The sequence below is a fragment of the Mustela erminea genome, chromosome 19, assembly GCF_009829155.1.
Source record: "Mustela erminea isolate mMusErm1 chromosome 19, mMusErm1.Pri, whole genome shotgun sequence".
Taxonomy (NCBI): Eukaryota; Metazoa; Chordata; class Mammalia; order Carnivora; family Mustelidae; genus Mustela; species Mustela erminea.
This window is the reverse complement of record NC_045632.1, coordinates 44,638,109-44,652,592: the sequence shown is the minus strand read 5'-3', so window position 1 is coordinate 44,652,592 and position 14,484 is coordinate 44,638,109. Positions and strand designations below refer to the sequence as shown.

The window sequence follows — 14,484 nt, the reverse complement described above, 5'->3', positions numbered from 1 at the left end:
TCCAAAGAAAACAGTGAGACTGTGTAAAACCCATTAGGAAAAAAATACAACTGGATCCCTATCCCACATCATATATCAAAATAAACTCTCGACTGACTAAAGGGTTAAGTATTTCAAAAACTAATTAAAGAAAATGGTTACGGGGCACCTCGCTGGCTCAGTTGGTAGAGCACGCGACTCTTGATCTCAGGATTGTAAATTCGAGCCCCACATTGGGTGTAGAGCCTGGGTGGCTCAGTGGGTTAAGCCGCTGCCTTCGGCTCAGGTCATGATCTCAGGGTCCTGGGATCGAGTCCCGCATGGGGCTCTCTGCTTGGCAGGGAGCCTGCTTCCCTCTCTCTCTCTCTGCCTGCCTCTCTGTCTACTTGTGATCTCTCTCTGTCAAATAAATAAATAAAATCTTTAAAAAAAAAAAAAATAAGAAAGAGAGAGAGAGAGAGACAGGGAGGAAGGAAGGAAGGAAGGACGAACAAATTATCACAAGTGTCAACTTAAGGAAGGTATCAAGCTTACCGTTTTTTCCTAAGCAGTTAGCTTTGTGGTTCTCAGACTTGAGCATATATCAGAATTCCCTGGAAAATCTGTTAAAACAGATTGCTTGAACCCCAGCCCCAGAGTTTCTGATTCTGCAGGTTTGGGATAGGGACTCAGAATCTCTATTTCTTTTTTTTTCTTTTTAAGAGTTTATTTACTTGAGAGAAAGAGAGAGTACATGAGTCGGGGGAGAGGCAGAGGGAGAGGGAGAAGCAGATTTCCTGATAAGCAAGGAGCCTGTCACAGGGCTCAATTCAGGGCCCCAGGATCATGACCTGAGCTGCAGGCAGATGCTTGACCCACTAAGCCACCCAGGTGTCCCAGAATTTACATTCTAGCATGATTCCAACTGATGCCCATGTTCACCTCTTCTGATTTTCTTTTAAAGATTTTATTTATTGGGGCACCTGGGTGGCTCAGTGGCTCTGCTTTCGGCTCTAGTCATGATCCCAGGGTCCTGGGATGGAGCCCCTCATCGGGATCTCTGCTCGGCAGGGAGCCTGCTTTCCTTCCTCTCTCTCTGCCTGCCTCTCTGCCTACTTGTGATCTCTGTCAAATAAATTTAAAAAAAAAATTTTTTTTTAAGATTTTATTTATTTATTTGACAGACAGAGATCACAAACAGGCAGAGAGGCAAGCAGGGGGTTGGGCGGGGTGGGGGGCGGGAAGCAGGCTCTCCACCAAGCAGAGACCCCGATGCAGGGCTCAATCCCAGGACCCTGAGATCATGACCTGAGCTGAAGGCAGAGGCTTAACTCACTGAGCCAGCTAGGCGTGCTTCAACTCTTCTGGTTCTTAATGCCACCTTTATCAAATAGTAAATTCTATCTATATTGGAACATATTTAGAAAATAATATACGATGGAGGACATATAAGGATACAGGACCAAGTTTGAAGAGATACCCACTAGCCAAACCAGGGATAATATAAGCATCAAAATAATGGCAAAAATAAATTATAACCCACTGAATGAAATAAGAATTCATGAATTGAGACTGATAATACATACCTACATTCTTAAAAGAAAAGGAAATGCTCTTCCTTGCAATAGTATAGCAACTAATAAATGTACAAGGAATAGTAAAAAATTTGCAACCATCACAGTAACTGATTCAGAAAAAAATCATTAATGAATGCAAAAACAAGTAGGTGAAGGTGTGACAAGAGACAGATATTTACATAATTGCAAAGTATTATATCTCCCAAGAAATTACTTTTTAGTTATAAATAGAAAATAGTCATTTTACTGTGGAGAACATGGCAGATACCACTTTAAGCCAATGATCAAAGTTAACATCAACAAAGTTAACAGTGAAACACACTGAGTCATATGCCTCCTGATATTTTGCACTGAGGACACAATATCGTTTCCGCAGTGTGGCTGCCAAAAATACATACCCTGAATCTAATCCTGAAGAAAACCCAGACAGAGCCAAACTGAGAGGATTCTACGAAAAGACTGGCCTGAACTCCTCAACAATGACTGTGTCATGAAAGACAAAAATAGGCTGAAGAACTAATCCCAGATTTAAGGAGACATGACAACCAAATGCAATGCCTAATTTTGCACAGGACCCTGGATCATGGGGGGAAAAAAATCACTTGAAGTGCATTTTTGCAATGTTGCAAAAATGTTAGGTTTCTTGGTTTAATTGTACAGTGGTTAGGTAAGAAAACATCCTTCTTCTTAAAAAATAGACAGTCAGGTATTTAGGGACAAAGAAGTACAAGGTTCTCCCAATGTTTAAAGCAGCAATGCCCACAAACAGCCAAACTATGGAAAGAGCGCAGATGTCCATCCACAGATGAATGGACAAAGAAGATATGGTATATACATACAATGGAATATTATGCATCCATCAAAAAAATGAAATCTTGCCATTTGCAACGACACGGATGGAACTAGAGGGTATGATGCTAAGCGAAATAAGTCAATCAGAGAAAGATAATTATCAAATGATTTCACTCATATGTGGATCATAGCGGAAGGGTGGGGAAAATAAAATAAGATGAAATCAGAGAGGGAGACAAACCTTAAGAGACTCTTAACTATTAAGAAACAAACTGAGGGAGCACCTGGGTGGCTCAGTGCGTTAAGCCTCTGCCTTCAGCTCAGGTGATGATCTCAGGGTCCTGGGATTGAGCCCCACATTGGGATCTAGGCTCAGCAGGGAGCCTGCTTCCCTGTCTCTCTGCCTGCTTCTCTGCCTACTTGTGACCTCTCCCAAATAAATACATAAAATCTTTAAAAAGAAAGAAAGAAACTGAGGGGGCATCTGGGTGGCTGGGTGGGTTAGGCCTCTGCCTTTGGTTCAGGTCATGATCTCAGGGTCCTGGGATCAAGCCCCTCATCAGGCTCTCTGCACAGCAAGGAGCCTGCTTCCCCCTCTCTCTCTACCTGCCTCTCTGCCTACTTGTGATCTCTGTCTGTCAAATAAATAAAGATCTTAAAAAAAAACCAAAACTGAGGGTTGCTAGAAAGGAGGTGCATGGGGGGATGGGGTAACTTGGGGGATGGGGACATGCTTAACAAGCACTGGGTATTATAGGAAACTGATGCATCACTGAACTCTACTTCTGAAACTAATAATATACTGTATGTTAATTGAATTTAAATAAAATTTTTTAAAAAGAATGATATATACATGAACTCTAATAATAACAATATACATGGCATGGCATAATAATAACAATAAATTACTTGTACTGAGGGCGCCTGGGTGGCTCAGTGGGTTAAAGCTGCTGCCTTTGGCTCAGGTCATGGTCTCAGGGTCCTGGGATCGAGTCCCACATCAGGCTCTCTGCTCAGCAGGGAGCCTGCTTCCCGCCCCCCCGCCTGCCTCTCCATCTACTTGTGATCTCTCTCTGTCAAATAAATAAATAAAATCTTTAAAAAAAAAAATTACTGGGCGCCTGGGTGGCTCAGTGGGTTAAGCCGCTGCCTTCGGCTCAGGTCATGATCTCAGAGTCCTGGGATCGAGTCCCGCATCGGGCTCTCTGCTCAGCAGGGAGCCTGCTTCCTCCTCTCTCTCTCTCTGCCTGCCTCTCTGCCTACTTGTGATCTCTCTCTGTCAAATAAATATATAAATAAAATCTTTAAAAAAAAATTACTTGTACTGAGCATTCAAAAAACGTACAAGGTTGATAATTTAAAATGATTCAGGGATGTCAGTTGGGCACCTGCCTTCGGCTTGGGTCATGATCCCAGGGTCCTGGGATCGGGTCCTGCATCAGGCTCCCTGCTCAGAGGGAAGCCTGCTTCTCCCTCTCCCCTTTCTGCTCCCCCTGTTTGTGCTCTCTATCTCTGTCAAGTAAATAAATAAAATCTTATAAAAATATAAATGTGGAGAAAGGGGAACCCTCCTACATTGTTGGTGGGAATGCAAGCTGGTGCAGCCACTCTGGAAAAAAGCATGGAGGCTCCTCAAAAAGTTGAAAATAGAGCTACCCTAAGACCCAGCAATCGCACTACTGGGTATTTACCCCAAAGATACAAATGTAGTGATCCGAAGGGGCACGTGCACTTGAAGGTTTATAGCAGCAATGTCCACAATAGCCAAACTATGGAAAGAACCTAGATGTCCATCAACAGATGAATGGATAAAGAAGATGTGGTATATATATACAATAGAATACTATGCAGCCATCAAAAGAAATGAAATCTTGCCATTTGCAATGACGTGGATGGAACTAGAGGGTATTATGCTGAGCAAAATAAGTGAATCAGAGAAAGATAATTATCATATGATCTCCCTGATATGAGGAATCTGAGAGGCAGAGTGGGAGGTCTGGGAGGTAGGGAAGGAAAAAATGAAACAAGATGGGTTTGGGAGGGAGATAAACCATAAGAGACTCTTTTTTTTTTTTTAAGATTTTATTTATTTACTTGACAGACAGAGATCACAAGTAGGCAGAGAGGCAGGCAGAGAGGCAGGCAGAGAGAGAGGAAGGGAAGCAGGCCCCCTGCTGAGCAGAGAGCCAGACGTGGGACTTGATCCCAGGACCCTGAGATCATGACCCGAGCCAAAGGCAGCGGCTTAACCCACTGAACCACCCAGGCGCCCACCATAAGAGACTCTTAATCTCACAAAACAAACTGAGGGTTGCTGGGGGGAGAAGGGACATGGAGAGGGTGGTTGGGTTATGGACATTGGGGAGGGTAAGTGCTACAGTGACTGCTGTGAAATGTGTAAGCCTGACGATTCACAGACCTGTACCCCTGGGGCAAATAATACATTATATGTTAATAAAGATAATAAATTTTTAAAAAGAAAAGAAAATAACAAAAAAATACGATAAAATGGTTTAGAAAATTATTATAGATGTAAGTATAGACAGGGACAATGTTAAAGCAAATGTATCAAAATATTAACAGCTGGATGCAGGGTACAGGGGAATTCCTTTCCCCATTCTTTTAACTTGTGTCTTGGGGCGCCTGGGTGGCTCAGTGGGTTAAAGCCTCTGCCTTCGGCTCGGGTCATGATCCCAGGTCGTGGGATCGAGCCCCACGTCGGGCTCTCTGCTCGGCAGGGAGCCTGCTTCCTCCCCTCTCTCTCTCTCTGCCCGCCTCTCTGCCTACTTGTGATCGCTGTCTGTCAAATAAATAAATAAAATCTTAAAAAAAAAAGAGTTAAAAAAAAAAAAGCTTTAACTTGTGTCTCAATTTGACATTATTTTAAAATAGGAAAGATTTTTTTGTGGTGTTTTTAATTTTTTTTTTAAGATTTTATTTATTTACTTGACAGAGATCCTAAGTAGGCAGAGAGGCAGGCGGGGTGCGGAGGGGAAGCAGGCTCCCTGCCGAGCAGAGAGCCCAATGTGGGGCTCGAACCTAGGACCCTGGGAGCATGACCTGAGCCGAAGGCAGAGGCTTTAACCCACTGAGCCACCAGGCACCCCTGGTTTGTTTTTGTTTTGTTTTTTTTTTAAATCTACTTCAAGCTACATCTCCCTCCTTGCAAGGAGGACAATCTGGCAGTGCCAAAATCTACAGCGTTAATGAGGCCAGCTGCAGGAGAGAACTGCAAGAGAAAATCACTCAAGTCTTACATCCTACCTGCTACCAATTTAGAAAGAAATCAAGATCATCCAGTGGGCAGGTAAAAATGGAACATGCTAATAACTACTGAAGCTGGGTGATAGGAATTCTGCTTGAAAATACCCCTAATAAGGGTGCCTGGGTGGCTCAGTGGGTTAAGCCGCTGCCTTCGGCTCAGGTCATGATCTCAGAGTCCTGGGATCGAGTCCCGCATCGGGCTCTCTGCTCAGCAGGGAGTCTGCTTCCTCCTCTCTCTCTCTGCCTGCCTCTCTGCCTACTTGTGATCTCTCTCTGTCAAATAAATAAATAAAATCTTTAAAAAAAAAAAAAGAAAGAAAGAAAATACCCCTAATAAGAAGGTTTTTAAAAATCAATATTCAGCCCCAATATGTGGCTTCCACACAGAGATGAGTAGAGCCATCCTTAAGAGCCAAACCAGTCCTCGGAGTCAAGTACTTCTTGCAGCCACAGCCAAGTCAAGGTCCTTTCAGAAAATCAGTCAAGGCTGACCCTTATGCAACTGCAGGACTCAAGAAAAGCCCTCCAACCAGGCATAACACACCAGCTGAGCTTCCCAGTCAACTTCAAGTCCACCCAGGGGACAACAAGGCAGCGAGTGAAGGAGGGAATTGTAGCAGGACAGGCGCTACCGGTCAGGTCTTTTCCCAGGAAAGGCTGTTTCGGAGAGACGAGGCCACAAGAAGAGGAGTCACCTAACATGCCGTGACCTACTAACCTACACAACCATATTCATACTTAACACACCACTCTGGACACATTCCCAGCCTAGCAGCTCCCCGAGGAATGCAGGTGCCAAGGCCCTGGAGCTGAAATGCCTCATGTTAATGGCAGCCTCTCCACTCCACATCCCCAGAGTCTTTGCATCTGTCCAGGCTTAGAACTCTCCCTTGAGGGGCACCTGAGTGGCTCAGTCGGTTGAGCATCTGCCTTCGGCATGGGTTGTGATCCCAGAATCCTGGGATCAAGTCCCACATGGGGCTCCTTGCTTGGCAGGGAGGCTGCTTCTCCCTCTGGCTGCTGCTCCCCCTGCTTGTGCTCCTGGGCTCTCTCTGACAAATAAATAAAATCTTTAAAAAAAAAAAAAAAAGAACTCTCCCTTGGAACAATCTTGGGGCTACCTCTCATTTAGGCAAGGAGAAACAAGGTCTCTGCCACCATCTCAAGGATTTGAACGTCCCCAGCTTTGGGAAGAAAAGAATCAGTGGAGGCAGAAGGCTACCACGGGGGGTGCCTGGGTGGCTCACTGGGCTAAAGCCTCTGCCTTCAGCTCCTGTCATGATGCCAGCGTCTTGGGATCAAGCCCCACGTCGGGCTCTCTGTTCAGCGGGGGGAGCCTGTTTCCCTTCCTCTCTCTCTGTCTGCCTCTCTGCCTACTTGTGATCTCTGTCAAATAAATAAAATCTTTAAAAAATATATATTAAAAAAAAAAAGAAGGCTACCACGGCTACTACTTATATAGTACTGAAACATGTCTGGCACTATTTTTAGATCATTTAACCTCAAAATGACATTTTACAGATAAAGAAACAGAAGCACAAAGAAGTTATGTGATGGTCTGACGCCACAAAGCTGATGGAATCAGGATTCAAACCCAGGGAGTCAGACTCCGGAACCTATATGTTCTTAACCACTTTTCTATGCAAAAGCTCTGTAACCACCAGAAGCAGCCTTGCTCTGAACAGAAGGCTTTATGAAACACGGCTGGAATGTTACATATCTCGTCTATGCCATTGTCATCCTAGATTTCTTTTTCTATGAAAAAACAGCCCACTGCCTATTACGACCCACATTTTCCATCAGATTTGGATCTGATGTGCCTCACTGCTCCACCCAGCCACATAATTTAAGTGCTTCAGCTGGTGCTGGCCAGAGCAGAAGCAGCTACAGTGACTGCCACACAGCATAAGCCCCTGAGTAGCTCCGGGCTCAAAGAGAAAAACCACAACAGCAATTACAAACAAGGAACAGAACAACAGGTATGGATTTGCCCCTCAAAAACTGCTGGACAGTATCTACCAAAGCTAAACATACATCCACTCTGAACCGAGGGCCCTACGTGTGTGTGTGTGTGTGTGTGTGTGTGTGTGTGTGTGAACACACTCAATAGAAATATACGTATATGTCTTCCAAAATACATGTAAAAGAATATGCAAAGCAGCTTTGTTCATGATGGCCCCAAACTGGAAAAGAGCCCCGATGTCCAGCAGAAGGACAGTAAATAAATTGTGGTATAGTTATACAATAGGAACCTTTACCCCTATAAAAAAACAAACCAGCATTACATGCAAAAGCATGGGTGACTCTCACAGATACAACAGTGAGCCAGGACAAGAAACTGTACTGTATGGTTTCACTGATAAAAATTCAAGAATAGGCCAAACTAACCAATAGTGTTAGATGTCAGGATAGTGGTTATCTCAGGGTGAGCAAAGGGATGTTGACTAACAGTAATGTGGGAATCTCCTGGGATCCTGGAAATGTTCTTTATCTCGATCTGAGTACTGATTACACAGATGTGAACATATGTAAACATTCACTGAACTATATCACTTAAGGTTTGTGTACTTTTCTTTAAAAGAAAAAAATGTGAATACCCATGGGGGGATAAAAAAAAAAAGCCAAGTTGAAAGCATGATGGTTTTCATCATTAAACAAGACAAAAATAAATTCACTATAAGCTTTCAACTCAAAAAGCTAGAAACGACCAACTGACTGGATTAAAAATATATGTATCTAGGACAAATTGTTGAAAAAGTTAAAGTTAAAAATGGAATTATTAGGGTGCCTGGGTGGCTCAATCAGTTGGGCAGCTGCCTTCAGCACAGGTCATGATCCCAGGGTCTTAGGACCAAGCCCCACATCCAGCTCCCTCCTCATCAATAGGCCTGCTTCTCCCTCTTTCACTCCCCCTGCCTGTGTTCCCTCTTTTACTGTCTCTCTCTCTCTAAATAAATCTTAAAAAGAAAGAAAGATGAATCAGAAAAGCTGAGCAAACCAATCATTATGGGGTAAAAAACTGAAAAAGTCATCAAAGAATTCTTTCAGAGAAAGCAGCCAGACCCAGTTGGTTTTACGGGTAAGCTCTTTCCTGCACTCACAGAACAGATAATTCCCATGTTATAGAGTCTGTTCCTGAAGCTGGAAAGAGCTTCAATTTACTTTACAAAATTAGATAAACCTCAATTTTAAAGCTGACAAAAATAGTACAAAACTACAGACAAATATCACTTATGAATATAGGCAGAAAAACCCCACATAACATATTAACAAGCAATTCTAACAAAATTTTCAAGGAACAATCCAACATGAGCAATTGGGTATATTCTAGAAATTTAAAGATTGTTACTATTAAGTAATCAATGCAAGAAATAGAAAGAAGAAAAACCATTTAATTATCCCAATAGTTACCTTTTTTTAAAAAAAGACTTTACTTATTTTAGAGAGAGAAAGAGAGACCATGAGCAGGAAGGGAGAGGTAGATGGAGAGAGAAACTCAAGCAGACTCCACGCTGACCCGGAAGTCTAATGCGGGGCTTGATCTCACAGCCCTGGGATCAGGACCTGAGCAGAAACCAAGAGTCTGATGCTCAACCAACTGCACCACCCAGACTCCACAGAGCCCCAGTTACATAAAAGATATTTGACAGGGGGCGCCTTGGTGGCTCAGTGGGTTAAGCCTCTACCTTCGGCTAAGGTCATGATCTCAGGGTCCTAGGATCGAGTCCCGCATCCGGCTCTCTGCTCAGCAGAGAGCCTGCTTCCCCCCTCCCCCACCCGCCTCTCTGCCTATTTGTGATTTCTCTCTCTGTGTGTCAAATAAATAAAATCTCAAAAAAAAAAAGGTATTTGACAAAAATTCAACACCCTTCCTGATTAAAACAATAACAACAACAAAAAAGTGATTAATAAACCAAGGGGGGGTGGGGCAAGAAGAGATTACTAACACCCAACTTTATACCCAGAGAAGAGTCATTAGAAGCCTGGTTACCAGACAGGGTGGGATGGTCATTCCATCACAACTAAAACAGGAAGTTATATGCAAAACAACTAATGGGAAAAAAGCATAATTATTTCCTAATGTGAGCAAAATTATCAATCTTAGAAACCACATAAATGTCTACCAAGAAAACCCAAAAGAAACTATTGAAAAACTATACTAAGAATTCAGTAGTTGACCAATTATAAAAACAAAACAAAACAAAAACATGTAAAAACTAATAGTCATATATCAACAACATTAAATTAGGAGGCCCAACAGGAAAAAATCCCACTAAAAATAAGATCAAAAATATTTTTACAATTTAAAAGAGTCTATCTAGGGGCGCCTGGGTGGCTCAGTGGGTTAAAGCCTCTGCCTTCGGCTCGGGTCATGATCCCAGGGTCCTGGGATCGAGCCCCACATCAGGCTCTGCTCAGCCGAGAGCCTGCTTCCTCCTCTCTCTCTGCCTGCCTCTCTGCCTCCTTGTGATTTCTGTCTGTCAAATAAATAAATCTTAAAAAAATAATAATAATAAAAATAAAAAATAAAAGAGTCTATCTAAAGATAACTTCAAAATGATTTGAGTGAATTTAGAGACACTACATGTTTTTAAGTAGGAAGAATTAGTATAGACATTCTCCATAAAGGAACTTTACATAGAACAGAATTTCCATAAATCTTAGCGGAGGAGGAGGGGAAGAACCTCAGAAAATAATTCAAAGTTCAGGTGGTATTGTCATATATGCAAAGAAAAAGAGGAAGGAAGATTTTGAAAAGCAGAGAAGCTCAAAAAGTTAGATATTAAAATGTGGTAATGTTATAACAGCTAAGACAGAGTGATTTTAAAAGTCCAATAAAACAATAAATGAAATGGAAAATCCCCCACAGGTCCAAGTATGTGTATGTGTACGTGTGTGTCTGTTGTGTGTGTCTGTGTGTGTGTCTGTATGTGCACAAATATTTTTTTTTTAAATATAGGCTAAAGGTAACAAACCATCAGGGATAATAATCACAGATTTCAGTTAGTGCTAAAGCAACCAGTAAACTCTAAGGAAAAATTAAATTAGATCCCTACTCACACTGTTCACAAAAATAAGCTCACTTGAAGAATAAAATGTGGGATGCCTGGGTGGTTCAGTTGATTAATCATCCACCTTGGATGAGGTCGTGATCCCAGGTCCTGGGATTAAGCCCCACAGGGAGCCTGCTTCTCCCTCTCCTTCTGCTCCCCACTCCTGCTTGGGCTCCCTCTCTCTCACTCTCTCGCTCTCAAATAAATAATCTTTTAAAAAAAAAAAAGAATTAATGTGAAAAAAGAAAATTACAATAAACTAGGAAAAACCAGAGGTGACGATTCATCCAAACTCAGGATGGAGAAAGCCTTCATAAAGGAAAAAGTTACAAATTCAAGTTTAAAACATGTTTGAAAATTTGAAAAAAAAAAAACAAACTAAAATGCAAATGAAAAACTGAAAATGAAAAATTGAAAAAAAAAACTAAAATGCAAATGAAAAATATTTACAAATTATAAGACAAAGAGAAATGGCTTTAACATATAAAGAACTCTTTCAAAACTGAAAGAGAAAAATGTACACTTTGACAGAAAATGAGCAAAGAACATTAGTAAGGCAATAAACACATTCTAAAAACATTCCATCTCCTTCAATAAATCATAGCATCAAAAAGCAGAGCGAGGTTGGGGTAACTCTGGAGCCATAACAACCAAATTCAAAGAGTAGACCTTGTCTGAATTCAGGTTCAAGCAAACAAACTTGAAAACAACACTTTGAGACAATAGTGAAATTGAACAGGAACTGGGTATTAGGTGATAATAAGGAATTCACGTTAATATTGCCAGGTGTGATAATGGTATAGTAATTATATAAGAAAAGATCCTTCTTGTTTCCTCTTTGGGCTTAGACCTAGTTTGCAGTGACATGGCTAAATGGACCAAGAAGTCAGAATCATTGGTACATACGAGACCCATTATGGTGCCTCTCGAAGGAAAATGGTGAAAAAGACTGAAGTAATACAATATGCAAGGCACTTTTGTTCCTTCTGTGGCAAAACCAAGATGAAAAGACAAGCTTCAGGGATCTGGCTTTGTGCTTCTTGCATGGAAACAGCAGCTGGTGGGGTTCAGACCTACAGTACTGCTCTGCAGTCACAGTAATGTTGGTGGCCATCAGAACCTTGAAGGACTTGAGAGACCAGTAGAAGCTCCACCATCTGAAACATTATGAGCCTATAATAAATGGGTTAATTTATGCAACAAAGTAAAATTTCAAAAAAGAAAATATCTTTTTTTTTTAAGATTTTATTTATTTATTTGGTGCGGAAAGAGAGACAGAGAGAGAGATCACAAGTAGTCATAGAGACAGGCAGAGAGAGAGGGAAAGCAGGCTCCCCACTGAGCAGAGAGCCCGATGTGGGGCTCGATCCCAGGACCCCGAGATCATGACCTGAGCCGAAGGCAGAGGCTTAACCCACTGAGCCACTCAGGCGCCCCCAAAATATCTTTTTTATAAGACACATGCTGAAAACTCTAAAATATAATACTGAAACACCTGTAATTTACTTTGAAATACTACAAGTTAAAAAAAAAAATTAGATGAAGCAAATCTGGCATAATATTATCAAATAGACCAAAAAAAAAAAAAAGTCCCTAATAAAAGCCAAGAGGCAAAAGAGACCACTGCTGATGGGAGAGTAAACTGGCAGACCTTTTCCAGAGAGTAATCTTGCAATATGTATCCAATGTCACAGGTATGTGAAAAATATTCAAATCCAGCAAACCCATCTTCAGTAATTTATCACAACTATCAAAATGGGCACAAAGATTAATAAACATATAAGTTTAGGGGCGCCTGGGTGGCTCACTGGGTTAAAGCCTCTGCCTTCAGCTCAGGTCATGATCCCAGAGTCCTGGGATTGAGCCCCACATCAGGCTCTCTGCTCCGCAAGGAGCCTGCTTCTTCCTCTCCCTGCCTGCCTCTCTGCCTGCTTGTGATATCCGTCTGTCAAATAAATAAATAAAATCTTAAAAAAAAAAAACAAAAACAAACTACAGCTATTTCAATATATTGGGGGGGGGGGGTGCCTGGTTGGCACAGTCAATGCATTAAGTGCCCAACCCTTGGTTTCGGCTCAGGCTGTGATCTCTGGAGTGAGAAATCAAGCCCCATGTCAGCCTCCACACTCAGCATGAAGTCTGCTTAAGACTGCCTCTCCTGCGGCGCCCGGGTGGCTCAGTGGGTTAAAGCCTCTGCCTTTGACTCAGGTCATGATCCCAGGGTCCTGGGATCAAGCCCAACATTGGGCTCTCTGCTCAGCAGGGAGTCTGCTAACCTTCCTTTCTTTCTGCCTGCTGTTCTGCCTACCTGTGATCTCTGTCAAATAAAAAAAATAATAAATCTTTAAAAAAAAAAAAAAAAAGATTGCCTCTCCCTCTGCCGCTTCCCCTGCTCATTCTCTAAATAAATAAATAAATAAATAAAATCTCTCCCTTTTTTGTAAGGACAAATACTGTATGATTCTACCTACATGAAGTACCTACTCAGATACACAGAGACAGAAACTAGAATGGCGGGAGGTGAAGAGAGCGAATGACCTGTCTGATGGCTACTGAGTTTGTGTCTGAAATTCTGGAGACAGATGGTGGTGATGGTTGCACAATAATGTGAATGTACTTAATGCCACTACGCTGCACACCGAAAATGATAAAGATGATAAACTTTATGTTTACGTGCATTTTACCACAGTTAGAAATAAATAAGTAAATAAAGATATATTGAGGGGTGCCTGACTGGCTCAGTCTGAAGAGTGTGTGACTCTTGATCTGGGGGTTGTAGGTTTGAGCCCCAAAATCCCCATGTAGAGATTACTAAAAAAAAAAAAAAAAAAAGTAAATAAATAAACTTTTTTAAAAAAAGATATATTCAGGGGCGCCTGGGTGGCTCAGTGGGTTAAAGCCTCTGCCTTCGCCTCAGGCCGTGATGCCAGGGTCCTGGGATCAAGCCCCGCATCAGGCTCTCTGCTCCATGGGGAGCCTGCTTCCTCCTCTCTCTGCCTGCCTCTCTGCTTACTTGTGATTTCTCTCTGTCAAATAAATAAATAAAATCTTTAAAAGAAATAAAAATAAGTGCTCATTTTAAAAAAAAGATATATTCATACATTTTAAAGAGAAAAAGGCATGTTGCAAGACATTATGTTTATGTATGGTCTCAATTTTGTTTCATTGATGTCTTAAATATTTGTATGCAGGGAAAAAAAGGTTCCGAAAAAACTGTATCAAAATGGTAGTAATTATCACTAAGTACTGTGGCTTACAGGAGAACTTTATTTTCTTTGTGTGTCTATGTGCTTTCGTGTAATTTCTAGTTTTTCTACAATTACTTTCATAATCAAAAGTATGTTGACAGAACAAATGAAGAAGGGGACAGTCACAGCGGCTGCTGATCTTAATGTGAGAATGTCCTCAAGTGTATTTCCAAATGACATAACAAACTTGATAATCAAATTATAAAATGCATGCTAGAGTTTGGGAAAATAAAGACCAACTCAGAAGATAAACCATCGGGGAATTAAAAGAGAGGCATATTCCTGGTTTTAAACAATTCGTGAAGCTGGAGTGGGTTCACCACATGCCTGTGTGCCCCGCAGAAAGGGAAAGACCAGAGGAGCCTCTAACACCACTCGAGTGGCCCGGACAGGCTCGGAAAGAAAAGACTCTCGAATCAACATGGTGCTCTCCCTGGGAGTCAACACTCCCCACCCCCACACATCTCTCTTAAGCTAAATCCACTTTCAGAAAATATTTTCTAGACAGCAGACATCAAGAGAAAAAGGAGCCTTTCTTTCCGTGGCATTCCCTCACCACATATGGTCCTGCTCTCAATAGAGGCTTTATGA

General features: G+C 41.8%; 1 protein-coding gene across 2 annotated transcripts in view; it reads right to left on the bottom strand.

Moving 5' to 3' along the window:
* WWP2 (WW domain containing E3 ubiquitin protein ligase 2) overlaps positions 1-14,484 on the bottom strand; it is a 147,748-nt gene that overhangs the window by 100,698 nt on the left and 32,566 nt on the right. The gene's annotated exons all lie outside the window — the stretch shown is intronic.